This window comes from Oncorhynchus nerka, linkage group LG19, assembly GCF_034236695.1.
Source record: "Oncorhynchus nerka isolate Pitt River linkage group LG19, Oner_Uvic_2.0, whole genome shotgun sequence".
Taxonomy (NCBI): Eukaryota; Metazoa; Chordata; class Actinopteri; order Salmoniformes; family Salmonidae; genus Oncorhynchus; species Oncorhynchus nerka.
In genome coordinates this window covers 20,829,162-20,847,591 of record NC_088414.1, presented here as the reverse complement: position 1 = coordinate 20,847,591, position 18,430 = coordinate 20,829,162, and positions in this window count along the sequence as shown.

Below are 18,430 nucleotides of genomic sequence, written 5' to 3'. Positions count from 1 at the left end.
CTCAACCTTTGAAATTTGATTTTGATTTGTAAAGCCAGGGTCAAGTTTACCATTGCTTCACTCATCCCTCTCCTCATACCCCACCACTACAGAGTTTAGTTGTAAAATGTGTTAATGTTGTTAGCCTTAGCCTATTTAGCTAGCTCAAACCAGCTAATCTGCCACAATGGAAATTATACATTTGCTTTGCCAAAGTACCCAAATAAAGCCAAAGGATAAGGAGAGTGATGAGCAGCAGCAGCATCAAACCACCGGGGCCCAGTTGTGGAAAAGGTACCACATTGTCATACTTGAGTAAAAGTAAAGATACTTTTAATAGAAAATAAATCAAGTAAAAGAGAAAGTCACCTATTAAAATCCTACTTGAGTAAAAGTAAAAAAATATGTTTTTACATATACAGTTGAAGTCTCAGAAGTTTACATACACCTAAGCCAAATACATTTTTACTCAGTTTTTCACAATTCCTGACATTTAATCCTAGTAACAATTTCCTGTTTTAGGAACACCACTTTATTTTAAGAATGTGAAATGTCAGAATAATAGTAGAGATAATTATTTATTTCAGCTTTTATTTCTTTCATCACATTCCCAGTGGGTCAGAAGTTTACATACACTCAATTTGAATTCAATAGCATTGCCTTTAAATTGTTTAACTTGGGTCAAATGTTTCGGGTAGCCTTCCACAAGCTTCCCACAATAAGTTGGGTGAATTTTGTCCCATTCCTCCTGACAGAACTGGTGTAACTAAGTCAGGTTTGTAAGGCCTCCTTGCTCACACACACTTTTTCAGTTCTGCTCACAAATCTTCTATAGGATTGAGGTCAGGACTTTGTGGTGGCCACTCCATTACCTTGACTTTGTTGTCCTTAAGCCATTTTGCCACAACTCTGGAAGTATACTTGGGGTCATTGTCCATTTGGAAGACCCATTTGTAACCAAGCTTTAACTTCCTGACTAATGTCTTGAGATGTTGCTTCAATATATTCACATAATTTTCCTTCCTCATGATGACATATATTTTTTGAAGTGCACCAGTCCCTCCTGCAGCAAAGCACCGCCACAACATGATGCTGCCACCCCCGTGCTTCACGGTTGGAATGGTATTCATCGGCTTGCAAGCCTCCCCCTTTTTCCTCCAAACATAACGATGGTCATTATGGCCAAACAGTTATATTTTTGTTTCATCAGACCAGAGGACATTTCTCCAAAAAGTACGATCTTTGTCCCCATGTGCAGTTGCAAACCATAGTCTGGCTTTTTTATGGCGGTTTTGGAGCAGTGGCTTCTTCCTTGCTGAGCGGCCGTTCAGGTTATGATGATATAGGACTCGTTTTACTGTGGATATAGATACTTTTGTACCTGTTTTCTCCAGCATCTTCACAAGGTCCTTTGCTGTTGTTCTGGGATGGATTTGCTCTTCTTACACCGAAGTATGTTCATCTGTATGTTCATTTATACTTATACTTGCTTTTGTACAGATGAACATGGTACCGTCAGGTGTTTGGAAATTGCTCCCAATGATGAACCAGACTTGTGGGAAGCTTGTGGAACGCTTCCCGAAACGCTTGATCCAAATTAAGGAATTTAAAGGCAATGCTACCAAATACTAATTGAGTGTATGCAAACTGCTGACCCACTGGGAATGTGATGAAAGAAATAAAAGCTGGAATAAATCATTCTCTCTATTATTATTCTGACATTTCACATTCTTAAAATAAATTGGTGATCCTAACTGATCTAATACATGGACTTTTTACTAGGGTTAAATGTCAGAAATTGTGAAAAACTTTAAGTTTAAATGTTTTTGGCTAAGGTGTATGACTTCAACTGTAAGTATCAAAAGTAAATGTAATTTCTAAAATATACTTAAGTATTAAAAGTAAAAGTATAAATCATTTCAAATTCCTTATATTAAGCAATCAGATGGCACAATTTTTTTGTTTTTAAATTTACGGATAGTCAGGGGCACACTCCAATACTCAGACATAATTTACAAACAAAGCATTTGTGTTTATTGGGTCCGCCAGATCAGATGCAGTATGAATGACCAGGGATTTACTCTTTAAGTGTGTGAATTAGACCGTTTTCCTGTCCTGCTAAGCAATCAACATGTAAAAAGTACTTTTTGGGTGTCAGGGGAAATTATTTTCTTTATGAATGTACTGGAGTAAAATTAAAAGTTGTAAAAAATATAAATAGTGAAGTAAAGTACAGATACCCCAAAAACTAGTAAAGTATTTTTATTTGAGTACTTTACACCACTGCTGAGGCCACCACCAAGTCCAGTGCCAACAGGATAATGGCTCCACAGCCCCCTCCACCTCCAACTTTTCTTGCTGATCTTGGAACAGAGGAGCCAGCCCAGGTCAGCCTAGAATCCTACCCCAGCTGGTTCATAGGAAGAGAATGGCTCGAACACTCGGTTACTGCAGAAGCAGCATTTTATTTCTCATGGCAAAATTTCTGTGTTAGGTCCAATGCTAATGCAGACAAGGCTTGCACCCATGATGGGTATTCTAACTGGAAACATGCTATTGATAGTACCAAACAATTCGCTAGGCACGCATCAAGCAAAGAGCATTTGAAATGTATTGCACTGTGGAAATAAAAACAAGTTCAAAGTGCTATGGGAACATTGGTGTGTCAGCCATTGTGGACATGATTGAGTTCCTCGTTTCAAATCAGCAACCAGAGGGGGACATTGGGCGCGATAGAGTCAGTGGACTTTTTCTGTCTATGATGAAATATTCTCTCCGAAAAGACAAAGAACTTGCTAACGTGTTTAGCACCATACCCCACAATGCCACATACACGCCACACGATATTCAGAATGAAATCATAGGGGTCATGAGTGGGGCATCCACAGCTACATGCGAGAACTAATTTTCCACTTTGACAAACGTGTTCAATCAGCACAGAAGAAGCATGCTACAGTACACCTGAGGAAAGCTCAACTAATCCAACTGGCATTTGAGGGGATCTTACAAGAAGATTTTGGGGAGAATGGAACTATCGATTAATCAAGTAGTTTCATATACAGTGGGGAGAACAAGTATTTGATACACTGCTGATTTTGCAGGTTTTCCTACTTACAAAGCATGTAGAGGTCTGTATTTGTTTTATCATAGGTACACTTCAACTGTGAGAGATGGAATCTAAAACCAAAATCCAGAAAATCACATTGTATGATTTTTAAGTAATTAATTTGCATTTTATTGCATGACATAAGTATTTGATCACCTACCAACCAGAATTCCGGCTCTCACAGACCTGTTAGATTTTCTTTAAGAAGCCCCCCTGTTCTCCACTCATTACCTGTAATAACTGCACCTGTTTGAACTCGATACCTTTATAAAAAGACACCTGTCCACACACTCAATCAAACAGACTCCAACCTCTCCACAATGGCCAAGACCACTCATCAAAGCTAAAAGTGGTAGGCTTATGAAACTGGATGACAATTGCTGACTTCTTGGGTGGCCAACACTTTAGAAGATTTCAAATTAGAACAGTATGGTGATTTTCAGTCCAAATGATCCTACTAAATCCTGGGCTAAGTGTACAATGATAGTAGGCTATTGGCTGTTTATTGTCCTGTTATTATTACACATGTTTTAAACCACAACATTGTTCAATATTTGATTCGGCGACCAACGATGATTACATTTCTGTAACTAGCAGTGGAGCCTCCTCAGAGGAAGGGGAGGACCATCCTACTCAGTGAATTACAGAAAAATGTAAATCGTGAAACGATACTAAATATATTCACATCACCAAATAACTGATTAAAACCCACTTTTTTGCAATGCTCTATGTAGCCTCAACACCACTCTTTAGACAAGCTAAGTGCCTTCTATGCTCGCTTCGAGTCAAGCAACACTGAACCATGCGTGAGAGCACCAGCTGTTACGGACAACTGTGTGATCACGCACTCCGTAACCAATGTGAGTAAGACCTTTAAACAGGTAAACATTCACAAGACCGCAGGGCCAGACAGATTACCAGGATGCATACTCAGAGCATGCGCTGACCAGATGGCAAGTGTCTTCATTGGCATTTTCAACCTCTCCCTGACCCTGTCTGTAATACCTACATGTTTCAAGAAGACAACCATAGTCCCTGTGCCTAAGAACACAAAGGTAACCTCTCTAAATGACTGTGGTCCTGTAACACACACATCTGTAGACAGGAAATGCTTTAAAAGGCTGGTCACCCTGGACTCACTCTAATTCGCATACTGCCTCAACGGATATACACTGCACTCCCCCATCTGGACAAGAGGAACCCTTACAGTGCCTTGTAAAATTATTCATCCCCCTTGGCATTTTTCCTATTTTGTTGCGTTACAACCTGTAATTTAAGTGGATTTTTATTTGGATTTCATCGAATGGACATACATAAAATAGTTTTGTGAGTGAAATGAAAAAAATTCAAAGAAATGGAAAAGTGGTGCTTGCAGTATTCACCCCCTTTGCTATGAATCACCTACATCTGGTGCAACCAATTACCTTCAGTAGTCACATAATTAGTTAAATAAAATCCACCTGTGTGCCACATAAGTATCACATGATCTGTATATATACACCTGTTCTGAAACACCACTAAGCAAGGGGCACCACCAAGCCAGACGCACAATGAAGACCAAGGAACTCTCCAAACAGGTCAGGGACAAAGTAGTGGAGAAGTACAGATCAGGGTTGGGTTATTCAAAAATATCTGAAACTTTGAACACCCCACAGAGCACCATTAAATCCATTATTAAAAAAATGGAAAGAATATGGCAGCACAACAAACCTGCTAAGAGAGGGCTGCCCACCAAAACTTATAGAACAGGCAAGGAGGGCGTTAATCAGAGAGGCAACAAAGATAACCCTAGCTGCAAACTTCCACAGTGGAGATTGGAGGATCTGTCCATAGGACCACTTTAAGCCATACACTCCACAGAGCTGGGCTTTACAGAAGAGTGGCCAGAAAAAAGACATTGCTTAAAGAAAATAACAACCTAAGCATACTGCTAAAGCAACACTCGAGTGGTTGAAGGGAAAACAATTAAATGTCTTTGAATGGCCTAGTCAAAGCCCAGACCTCAATCCAATTGAGAATCGGTGGTATGACTTAAAGATTGCTGTACACCATCAAAACCCATCCAACTTGAAGGAGCTGGAGCAGTTTTGCCTTGAAGAATGGGCAAACATTCCAGTGGCTTGATGTGCCAAGCTTATAGAGACATACCCCAAGAGACTTGCAGCTGTAATTGCTGCAAAAGGTGGCTCCACAAAGTATTGCCTTTGGGGGGTGAATAGTTATGCACACTCAAGTTCTGTTTTTTTTCTTGTTTGTTCACAAAAAATATTTTGCATCTTCAAAGTGGTAGGCATGTTGTGTAAATCAAATGATACAAACCTCTCAAAAATCCATTTTAATTCCAGGTTGTAAGAAAACAAAATAGGAAAAATGCCAAGAGGGGTGAATACCTTCGCAAGGCACTGTATGTGAGAATACTCTTCACTGACTACAGCTCAGGGTTCAACACCATATGGCCCTCCAAGCTCATCACTAAGCTTAGGACCCCTGGAGAAAGCACCTCCCTCTGCAACTGGATCCTGAACTTCCTGACGGGCCGCCTCCAGGTGTTGAGGGTAGGCAAACAATACATCCACCACACTCAACACTGGCCCATCAGAGGTGTGTGCTCAGGCCCCTCCTGTAGTCCTAGTTCACCAACGACTGTGTGGCCACGCACAACTCCAACACCATCATTATGTTTGCTGACTGTGGTAGTCCTGATCACCGACGACGATGAGACAGCCTATAGGGAGGAGGTCAGAGACCTGGCAGTGTGGTGCCAGGACAACAACCTCTCCCTCAATGTCAGTAAGATGAAAGAGCTGATTATGGACTACAGGAAATGGAGGGTCAAGCATACAGTCATGAAGAGGGCACGACAATCCCCAAATAATGGTCAAATAATAATATATCACAGTGGTTGTAGAGGGTCAGCACCTCAAGAGTAAATGTCAGTTGGCTTTTCATAGCTGATCATTCAGAATATCTCTACCGCTCCTGCTGTCTCTAGAGAGTTGAAAACAGCAGGTCTGGGACAAGTAGCACGTCCAGTGAACAGCTCAGAGTTCCATAGCCGCAGGCAGAACAGTTGAAACTGGAGCAGCAGCACGACCAGGTGGACTGGGGACAGCAAGGAGTCATCAGGTTAGGTAGTCCTGAGGCATGGTCCTAGGGCTCAGGTCCTCAGAGAGAAAGAAAGAGAGAGATTACACAGATCCCCAAAGAATTTGAAAACAAACACAATTTTGATGAAATTCCACAGTGTGCCATCACAGCAGCAATATTTGTGACCTGTTGCCACAAGAAAAGGGCAACCAGTGAAGAACATTGTAAATACAACCCATATTTATGCTTATTTATTTTCCCTTGTGTACTTTATTAACCATTTGTACATTGTTAAAACACTGTAAATATACATAATATGACATTTGTAATGTCTTTATTGTTTTGAAACTTCTGTATGTGTAATGTTTACTGTTGATTTTTTATTGTTTATTTCACTTTTGTATATTATCTACCTCACTTGCTTTGGCAATGTTAACACATGTTTCCCATGTCAATAAAGCACCTTGAATTGAATTGAAAAAGAGAGAGAATTAGAGAGAGCATACTTAAATTCACACAGGACACCGGATAAGACAGGGGAAGTACTCCAGGTATAACAGACTGACCCTTGCCCCTCGACACAAACTTTTGAAGCATAAATACTGGAGGCTGAGACAGGAGTGGTCTGGAGACACTGTGGCCCCGTCCGACGATACCCCCAGACAGAGCGAAACAGGCAGGATATAACCCCACCCACTTCGCCAAAGCACAGCCCCCACACCACTAGAGGGATATCTTCAACCACCAACTTACCATCCTGCCACCCAGAACTTATATTTTTATTTCACCTTTATTTAACCAGGTAGGCAAGTTGAGAACAAGTTCTCATTTACAATTGTGACCTGGCCAAGATAAAGCAAAGCAGTTCGACACACACAACACAGTTACACATGGACTAAAAACAACCATACAGTCAATAATACAAATATACAGTCAATAATACAGTAGAAAAATAAGTCTATATACGATGTGAGCAAATTAGGTGAAATAAGGCAGGTAACGGCAAAAAAAGGCCATGGTGGCGAAGTAAATACAATATAGCAAGTAAAACACTGGAATGGTAGATTTGCAGTGGAAGAATGTGCAAAGTAGAAATAAAATAATGGGGTGCAAAGGAGCAAAATAAATAAATACAGTAGGGGAATAGGTAGTTGTTTGGGCTAAATTATAGATGGGCTATGTACAGGTGCAGTAATCTATGAGCTGCTCTGACAGCTGGTGCTTAATGCTAAGTGAGGGAGATAAGTGTTTCCAGTTTCAGAGATTTTTGTAGTTCGTTCCATTCATTGGCAGCAGAGAACTGGAAGGAGAGGAGGCCAAAGGAAGAATTGGTTTTGGGGGTGACCAGCGAGATATACTTGCTGGAGCGCGTGCTACAGGTGGGTGCTGCTATGGTGACCAGCGAGCTGAGATAAGGGGGGACTTTACCTAGCAGGGTCTTGTAGATGACCTGGAGCCAGTGGGTTTGGCGACAAGTATGAAGCGAGGGCCAGCCAACGAGAGCGTACAGGTCGCAGTGGTAGTATATGGGGCTTTGGTGACAAAACGGATGGCACTATGATAGACTGCATCCAATTTATTGAGTAGGGTATTGGAGGCTATTTTGTAAATTACATCGCCGAAGTCGAGGATCGGTAGGACGGTCAGTTTTACAAGGGTATGTTTGGCAGCATGAGTGAAGGATACTTTGTTGCGAAATAGGAAGCCAATTCTAGATTTAACTTTGGATTGGAGATGTTTGATGTGAGTCTGGAAGGAGAGTTTACAATCTAACCAGACACCTAGGTATTAGTAGTTGTCCACATATTCTAAGTCAGAACCGTCCAGAGTAGTGATGCTGGTCGGGCGGGCAGGTGCAGGCAGAGATCGGTTGAAGAGCATGCAATTAGTTTGACTTGTATTTAAGAGCGGTTGGAGGCCACAGAAGGAGAGTTGTATTGCTGTTAACACAGTGTCCAACGAACGGCCAGAAGTATACAGAATGGCGTCATCTGCGTAGAGGTGGATCAGAGACTCACCAGCAGCAAGAGCGACATCATTGATGTATACAGAGAAGAGAGTCGGCCCAAGAATTGAACCCTGTGGCACCCCCATAGAGACTGCCAGAGGCCCGGACAACAGGCCCTCAATCATTTGAGAAACCAAGGCTATCGAGTCTGCCGATGAGGATGTGGTGATTGACAGAGTCGAAAGCCTTGGCCAGGTCAATGAATATGGCTGCACAGTATTGTTTCTTATCGATGGCGGTTAAGATATCGTTTAGGACCTTGAGCGTGGCTGAGGTGCACCCATGACCAGATCTGAAACCAGATTGCATAGAGTAGAAGGTACGGTGGGATTCGAAATGGTCGGTAATCTGTTTGTTGACTTGGCTTTCGAAGACCATAGAAAGGCAGGGTAGGATAGATATAGGTCTGTAGCAGTTTGGGTCAAGAGTGTCCCCCCCCCTTTGAAGAGGTGGATGACCGCAGCTGCTTTCCAATCTTTGGGAATCTCAGACGACACGAAAGAGAGGTTGAACAGGCTAGTAATAGGGGTTGCAACCATATCGGCAGATCATTTTAGAAAGAAAGGGTCCAGATTGTCTAGCCCGGCTGATATGTAGGAGTCCAGTTTTTGCAGCTCTTTCAGCACATCAGCTGACTGGATTTGGGAGAAGGAGAAATGGGGAAGGCTTGGGCGAGTTGATGTGGGGGGTACAGTGCAGTTGACCGGGGTAGGGGTAGCCAGGTGGAAAGCATGGCCAGCTGTAGAAAAATGCTTATTGAAATTCGCAATTATAGTGGATTTATCAGTGGTGACAGAGTTTCCTATCCTCAGTGCAGTGGGCAGCTGGTAGGAGGTGTTCTTATACTCCATGGACTTTACAGTGTCCCAGAACCTTTTTGAGTTTGTGTTGCAGGAAGCAAATTTCTGCTTGAAAAAGCTAGCCTTGGCTTTGTGTACATAGCCTTGGCCTGTGTATATTGGTTTCTAACTACCCAATTTGTAAGTCGCTCTGGATAAGAGCGTCTGCTAAATGACTTAAATGTAAATGTTAAATGTACCCTGAAAAGTTGCATATCACGGGGGCTGTTCGATGCTATTGCAGAACGCCATAGGATGTTTTTGTGTTGGTTAAGGGCAGTCCGGTCTGGAGAGATCCAAGAGCTATATCTGTTCCTGGTTCTAAATTTCTTGAATGGGGCATGCTTATTTGAGATGGTGAGGAAGGCCTTTTTTTAAATAACCAGGCATCCTCTACTGACAGGATGAGGTCAATATCCTTCCAGGATACCCGGGCCAGGTAGATTAGAAAGGCCTGCTCGCTGAAGTGTTTCAGGGAGCGTTTGACAGTTATGAGTGGGGGTCGCTTGACCGCTGACCCATTACGGATGCAGGCAATGAGGCAGTGATCGCTCAGATCTTGGTTGAAAACAGCAGAGGTGTATTTAGAGAGCAAGTTGATTAGGATGATATCTATCAGGGTGCCCCTGTTTACGGCTTTGGGGTGGTACCTGGTAGGTTCATTGATAATTTGTGTGAGATTGAGGGCATCAAGTTTAGATTGTAGGATGGCTGTAAACTGGCTAGCTTTTATTGTAGATTTCAGATTTTAGGTGAATAATACTTTTTATTTTATTTATTTTTTAATTGGTGAGGCGGGTTGCAGGAGAATGTTTTCAAGTTGAGATTTTTAGAAGAAAAAAAATATTAAAAGATATGCGAAGAAAATATGCTAAATATATATATATACACGGGACACGACAAGATGAGGACAAAGGACGTCTGACTGCTATGTCATCTTGGGTCATATACCACGGGGTGTCAGAGGAAGGCCCTACACATGTTTTGAATCCAGCCACCCAAGTCATAGACTGTTTGTTCTCTCTGCTACTGTACGGAAAGTGGTACCGATGCACCAAGTCTGGAACCAACAGGACCCTGAACACCTTCTACCCCCAAGGCATAAGACTTCTAAATATTTAGTTAAATAGTTAACCCAGACTAGCTGCATTGACCCTTTTAGCACGAACTTTGACTCATCACATATTCTGCTGCTACTGTGTTGCTATTATTATCTATCCTGTTGTCTAGTCACTTTATTCCTAGTTATACAGTGCATACGGAAAGTATTCAGACCCCTTGACTTTTTTCACATTTAAATAAATAAATAGTTCCCCCCCCCCATCATCAATCTACACACAATACCCAATAATGACAAAGAAAAATCAGGTTTTTAGAAAACAAATTGCAAATGTATTAAAAATATATATAATTAAATATCCCATTTACACAAGTACTCAGACCCTTTGATTCAGTACTTTGCAGAAGCACCTTTGTCCGCGATTACAGCCTCAAGTCTTCTTGGGTATGACTCTGCAAACTTGGCACACCTGTATTTGGGGAGTCTCTCCAGAGATCGGGTTCAAGTCCAGGCTCTGGCTGGGCCACTCAGGATTTTCAGAGACTTGTCCCGAAGCCACTCCTGCATTTGCTTGGCTGTGTGCTTAGGGTTGAAGTCCTGTTGGAAGGTGAAGATTCGCCCCAGCCTGTGGTCCTAAGCGCTCTGGAGCAGGTTTTCATCATGGATCTCTGTACTTTGCTCTGATCATCTTTCTCGATATTGACTAGTCCCCCAGTCCCCGCCGCTGAAAAACATCCCCACAGCATGATGCTGCCACAACCAGTTTCCACTCTGGAGCAGGTTTTCATCAATGATCTCTGTACTTTCCTCCATTCATCTTTGCCACGATCCTGACTAGTCTCCCAGTCCCTGCTTCTGAAAAACATCCCCACGGCATGATGCTGCCACCACCATGCTTCACCGTATTGATGGTGCCAGGTTTCCTCCAGACATGACGCTTGGCATGCAGGCCAAAGAGTTCAATCTTGGTTTCATTAGAACAGAGAATCTTGTTTCTCATGTTCTGAAAGTCTATAGGTACCTTTTGGCAAACTCCAAGCTGGCTGTCATGGGCCTTTTACTAAGTAGTGGTTTCTGTCTGGCCACTCTACAATAAAGGCCTGATTGGTGGAGTGCTGCAGAGATGGATGTCCTTCTGGAAGGTTCTTACATCTCACTAAGGAACGCTAGAACTCTGTCAGAGTGACCATCGGGTTCTTGGTTACCTCACTGACCAAGGCCCTTCTCCCCCTATTTCTCAGTTTGGCCAGGCGGCCAGCTCTAGGAAAAGTCTTGGTGGTTCCAAACTTCTTCCATTTAAGAATGATGGAGGCTACTGTGTTTTTGGGGACCTTCAATTTTAGAATAATGCTGTAACCTAATAAAAGGTGGAAAAAGTTAAGGCGTATGAATACTTTCCAACGGCACTGTATGTACATCTACCTCAATTACCTCTTACCCCTGCACATCGACTCGGTACTGGTACCCTGTGTACATAGCATGATATTGTTAGTCACTGTGTGTTCTATTATTTCTCTATTTTCTTTCCCTCTGCATTGTTGGGAAGGCCCGTAAGTAAACATTTCACTGTTAGTCTACACCCATTGTTTAAGAAGCGTGTGAAAAACAACATTTGATTTGATTTTAGGGTAGCACCAGGTGTAGCCGGGGGCCAGCTAATTCCCGTCCTCCTCTGGGTACATGGACTTCAATATAAAACTCTAGGAGGCTCATGGTTCTCACCCCCTTCAATGGACTTACACAGTAATTATGAATTCCAGAGGACATCCTCCAACCTATCATAGCTCTTGCAGCATGAACTAACATGTTGTCCAGCCAATCAAATGATCAGAGAATGAATCTAGTACTAAAGCATAAGCTACATCTTGCGAGGACTGCAGTGCATAAAGTGTGGTGAGTAGTTGACTCTAAAGATAGAGAAAGACGAAAACATGTATTTCTTTACAAATTAAGTAGAAGTAGCAGAGAGAAGGGGATAGCTAAATGTCATTAGATTTTCTTCTCCTTCTTAGTTTCCCTTCCACTTACTTAGCTACATAATGCAGCTAATTTAGCCTACTCAACAACCTGACACAATCAAAGAGGAATGCTATTTATGTTAGCTAGCTGGCTAAGACTATCCAACACAGCAACTCTTCCAACTCAAGGTAAGCATTTGATTTTATTAATTTATTGCCACCGGGCCTGCCGGTGTATCTGCTAAACTGCTTGCTGTACACTGTACTGCGTGATTGAACACATGGATTGGATTGTAGGTTTACTGACACATTAGTTCAAGTAGCTATGTTGACTATGACGTTAGCTAATATGGTGACAATGATGTAGGCTGTGTAGCGGTTATGGTATGAAGGTTTGGCTTGGAGAGTATTTTTCACCTGGTCACAGACAGCTGTTGTGTTTTGCACTGAAGTCCACAAGTGAAGGGAAAAGGTGAGAGGAAGAGAGCGTGTAGATGCAAAAAGCAATTATATAACTAGCAAAGTGTTGATGCTCTACTGTATGCCGCTGCTAAGAAAGTGCTTAAATTCTTAAACCAAACATGGATGCACCTACCTAAAATTGTCCAATAGAAATGATTGTTTTTGTTACTGTTTGGAATAATGATTACACCCCGGATCAGCTACTGTATATGTAGGCAAGAGTGTGCGAGGCGGTATTGAATGCACCACTTTCTGACACCTTGATTACTTCAATTTGTCTCTCGACCTGTACACCTACATTATAAACTTTCATTTGTCGGCTAGGTTGTAGCAACCTCATGATGGGTTTAGGGAAAATTTGAGTATCATGTAGTAGCCTAAATCTATGGATGTTACATTGAGCTGGGTCAATGGAATATGAATGACAGTCATCCAAAATGCTGTAATTAAAATAAGGCCTTGCTTATAAAAAAAATAGCACTGGTAACTACTGTAGTAGCCCTGGGGTGTATTAATTTCTGAAACCTTACAGAAAGATGCTTGATGAAAACCTACTCAAGAGCACTCAGGACCTCAGACTGGGGCGAATGTTGACCTTCCAAAAGGACAATGACCCGAAGCACACAGCCAAGACAATGCAGGAGTGGATTTGGGACAAGTCTCTGCACATTCTTGAGTGGCCCAGGCAGAGCCCGGACTTGAACATGATCGAACATCTCTGGAGAGACCTGAAAATATCTGTGCAGCACCGCTCCCCATCCAACCTGGCAGAACTTGAGAGGATCTGCGGAGAAGAATGGGAGAAATTCCCCAAATACAGGTGTGAAAAGCTTGTAGTTTCATACCCAAGAAGACACAATGCTGTAATCGCCGCCAAAGGTGCTTCAAGAAAGTACTGAGTGAAGGGTCTGAATACTTAAGTAAATGTATTATTTTAAATTTTTGCTTTGTCATTATTGTGTATTGTGTGTAGATTGATGAGGGAAAAAAACAATTTCATACATTTTAGATTAAGGCTGTAACGTAACAAAATGTAGAAAAAGTCAAGGGGTCTGAATACTTTCCGAAGGCACTGTATATATGCATGAAACGTACATTATGGAAAACATGTCTCACACTCAGTCATAGTTAGTAGAATAATGAATGAATTGGCACGATTTTGGCAAAATCAACTTTTCGGTCAGTAGGAAAGTTAATAATTTAAACCACTTAAGTATACCCACATTCACTGAACATTTAGTATTTGCAACTCAAACATTAATTTCCCAACTGATTTATTCTTTAAATCTACATGCTCTTTATTGTTCTGCATACTTTATATTCCAATGCATCCAACATTATGCATGCCCACCATAGTATTGGGCAGCTGCTATATGAAAACACATCATACTCTGGTTATCTTTTTCATAGAAGATTGTATTGCACGGTATGCTATATGTGTAGGCTATGTCATATGTATTGGCTAATATGCATATGTAGCTGTCGTTTTGAAACCTCCATTCTAGCAAACATCACACACACACAATCTTTCAAACTACATGCTTTTATTTGGGTTTCTATGCCAAGTATATGATTGAATGTATTTTTAGGCATGCAGCTAGTTACTAGAAATAACACAATCATGCCAAAACATGATTCAAAAATGTAATTCACTGACATAGAGCTTGTTAATGAATCACAAATTGATATTTACAGTTGCTGGCCAGGCTAGCTTTCAATTAATTGTCTAAATGGTCAACGGAGTTAGTTCTCTTCATACGATCAAGACAATTCATATCGCATGCTGCATATTTTAAGAAAACATATATGTATTTTATTTCAGTCTTTGGGAGGTAGCTATATCTGTTCCTCTTCATCAGACAGCAGATCTCGTTTTCACAAGACGCTGTGTTTACATCATAGATAGAAGCAGGCCATTGCCTGCCTTCATCACGAGGGGTACAGTATGTACGGGAGTGCGATTGGATCCAAGTTTAGCAGTTCGGCAAATTTTCCTGAGCAGACAGTGTTGAAATATACTTTATATGAGTAAATGTGAAAGAATTGAAGTTGCCAACAATTGTTATAGTCATCATATGAATGTTTTACTGTCATTTACAACAAATCAGCTCCTCCCCTGACGGGGATCGATAAATTTCACCTTTCTTGGCTTCGGCCCTACTGGGATTAGGAACACTGTTAGTTAAATACCTTGTTCGTTGGTGGGGTTTTGCGGCAGACTACATCCTTTAATGGTGCACTACCACCACCTGCTGGGTGGGGTGAAAACTGGAATTTTAAAGCAAAAGGGAAATAGGGGGAAGAGTGAAAAACATACAAAGAACCCCCCAAATGTCTAATGTTTTCTCAGACACAGACTCTGGGGAAAATATGTATACTTTCTTTTATGAAACACCATTTTAGACCACCATGCTACAGTGGCTAAGCGTAGTCCCGTATGTTGCGTATTGTGTTCATTCAATCAGACCAGGGGTGAAAAAACAGACTGCTGAAAACGAATTGCCATATGCGATATGCAACATCCAGCAATTAATCGCCGTGCGACCACAAACTCTCATATACATTCTTACTTTTCTAGAATTAATAAGGCACAGAGATCAGACATGGACCAAATATTAATTTTAGACTGTTTTCAAATTAAACATTCATTCTGAAAACAGTGGAATAGGCTAAATATGATAACACAACAACTTGATGGCAATAGCTAACCTACGTAGCTAGCCAGCAAAAACCTTCCCCACACATTTCCTCCAACCTTCTTAATGAAAAGGTGCCTCTCGGTCCCAAAACCACACACGTTTTCTGGAGACTTGTGGGCGGAGTGCTGGTGACATCACCAACTGTATGCACTTTTGGTAGCCTGATTGCGTCTAAACTGAGCACCCTGAACACCTGAACACAATCAGACCACAATGCAACCTGTCTTTTCAATCTGATCCTTCTATTCTGATAGCAGAAGTCGCATGTAAGTATCAAGTGTAGAACCGGCTTTTATTATGACATATCATGAGATTCAGGTTTATATTATTACTCATACTCCTGACATATAAATAGTTCAAACCTGTCTAGTATTTGGATTAAACATGTTTCCAACGTGTCTTGGGTTAGGGAAAAAGTTTGTATCTGGTTGAGATTTTGGCTGTAGGAATATCCTCCAACATAATTTCTTAGAAATTTAAGCTAATTGATTGCATCCAAATTGGCAATTGTTTATTAATCGGATTCACATTCTATTCAATAAATATAGTACCCAACATCTCATTTGGACCACACTTCTTCCTATTCCATTGAGTAAGGCATGAGGAAAATTCAATTGTCAAAAGCCACGCTCAGATCCCCCCACACCTCACCCCAACAGTATACAATATCAGTTATCTACGTCTGACAAGTAGTATGGAGCTGTGTCTTGGAATATTGATTCTTCATCCTTTTATAATGTATTCCCTGTGAATCTGGTGGAGTTTTCTCCCTCCTGTTCAGAGAAATGTGTAATTGAAGTGGCTAGGTTTATGGCCCATCATACAACCTGATGGTGCTGCTCCTGCCATTAGGTGAAAAGTGTGAATAATTTTCCCTCCCTAAATATTATTTCAGAACTTAATCTGATTTATGCATATAGAGTGAAAGCTAGAAACATTTTCAGAGAAAAATAATATGAAAAGAAAACTGCACTGAGAACTACTCATTCTCCATTATATTATTTTGGCCATCTTATATTTATCACAAACAGCAACCACAATTCAAATCCTGTAATCATCATCATGGCAGCAAACTAGAAAAGCAGATGCTTGCCCATTCACCATTGTTAGCTCATCTATGGGTTTCTCAAGGCCCCATCAAGTGTAAACACGGCCTTTACCATGACATTCAGGTCAATGTCTAACTTACTGGCATAATCTGTGTCGCTGGAACCTCTCTTTGCACCTATGAGGCTTTTGGAAAGTGAAGCAAAGTGATAGAAGCTGTGGATTCCTGGCAGTTCTTGTGTTCGCATATTCTTCACTCAGTGGCTGCGCCAATTTCCCCTGTCCGGTGTCCTATGAATAACACTTTGAAGAATTGGATTTTGCAGAGGTTGTTGGAGGCTTGGTCTTCCTGTAAGATGTTTTATTGTTTCTCCTATCCCATCACATGGGGATTTTCCATGGCTTGTAGCATAAAAAGACCAGAGGCACTTCACACCAAAATCACTCTCATGGTGGCACAAATGGATGAAATCCTTTCAATTATTGTACTGTCTAGCACAGCCATCACTGAAATAGGGAACATTTGTAGAATCCCATTCATTTCCACATTCTTCTCAACATAGTCCATAACCATAGTCATGCCAGAGGTATACACAACTTACATCATGAGACAGGTCGTCAGAAACAAAACCGTGAATCTTAATTGATCTGGTGATTTAACCTCTAGTACAGAGGGCTAGGTAGCCTAGTGGTTAGAGTGTTGGGCCAGTAACTGAACATTTGCTAGATCAAATCCCTGAGCTGACAAGGTAAAAATCTGTTCTGTCCCTGAACAAGGCAGTTAATCAACTGTTCTTAGGCCATCATTGTAAATGATTTGTTGTTGACTGACTTGCCTAGTTAAATAACAGTAAAACATATACAGTTCAACTGGGTGTAGGGTACATGATTGCTGGTTCCTGTGATAGCTTTGAACCTCATCCTAGACAACAAACTTGTAGTTCTCAGAAAAATCACCAAGTACAATAACTTCTCCTACCTTCAGATTTGACTTGCATTGAGCCTTTGCACTGTATGAATGGGCAGTGAGGGCATACAAATGATCCAACAACAATGTAAGAATATCACACAGGCAATGTCCGTGTTACTACTTCTGCTCTGTCAACAGATAAAAATGGACCTAATTTTCAGTCTCTTCCAAGTGTTCAAGCTGCTGTTCTAAGTTACTTCTGGCCTCAATTACACCAGGGCATTTATAACATCTATGCACCATGCATCTCTTTCTCTCGGTCACAAACCAACAGGTCCACAAGTGCATTAGAAACCTTAACATTGAAACCATAGAACTACTGTAGTCCAATGGTTTGATTGTTCACCAGGAATGGTTTATTTACTCTAGACCTGATTTTTTTTCTTGTTAATCTTAACTTTCTTTGTCCAGAAAGTTCATACTATTATCACATATGACCGCCAAGCACTTCTGGACATCAGATCGACAGTTACTAACTTAGATTTCAACTTCAACTCCGACTCAGCTGTTCTATTGTTCGCACCAGACACCATTCCTATGTTTCATGGGCTGCCAAAATAATACAGGCGTAGACACGGTAGATGAGTCAGCATCCTGTTGAGATTGAGACAAAGACAAAACCGACCGACACTCCCCTCTTCTATTGGCAAATGTCCAGTCACTCGAGAATAAGATGGATGAGCTTCTTTCAAGAGTCTCCTATCAGAGAGACTTGAAAAGCTGCAATATTATATGCCTTGCGGAGACGTTGCTGGATGACTCTATGTATGTAGAATTTAGTGGTTTCTCCAATAAGGCACCTCGGAGGTTTGTGATATATTGCCAATATACCTCGGCTAAGGGCTGTATCCTGGCACTCCATGTTGCCTCGTGCTCAAGAACAGCCCTTAGCTGTGGTATATTGGCCATATACTACACCTCATCGGTACTTATTGCTTAGTTATACAGTACCAGTCAAAAGTTTGGACACACCTACTCATTCCAGGGTTTTTCTTTATTTGTACTATTTTCTATATTGAAGACATCAAAACTATGATATAACACATATGGAATCCTATAGCAACCAAAAACGTTTTGAACAAATCAAAACATATTTTACATTTACATTTACATTTAAGTCATTTAGCAGATGCTCTTATCCAGAGCGACTTACAAATTGGTGCATTCACCTTATGACATCCAGTGGAACAGTAGTGCATCTAAATCTTTTAAGGG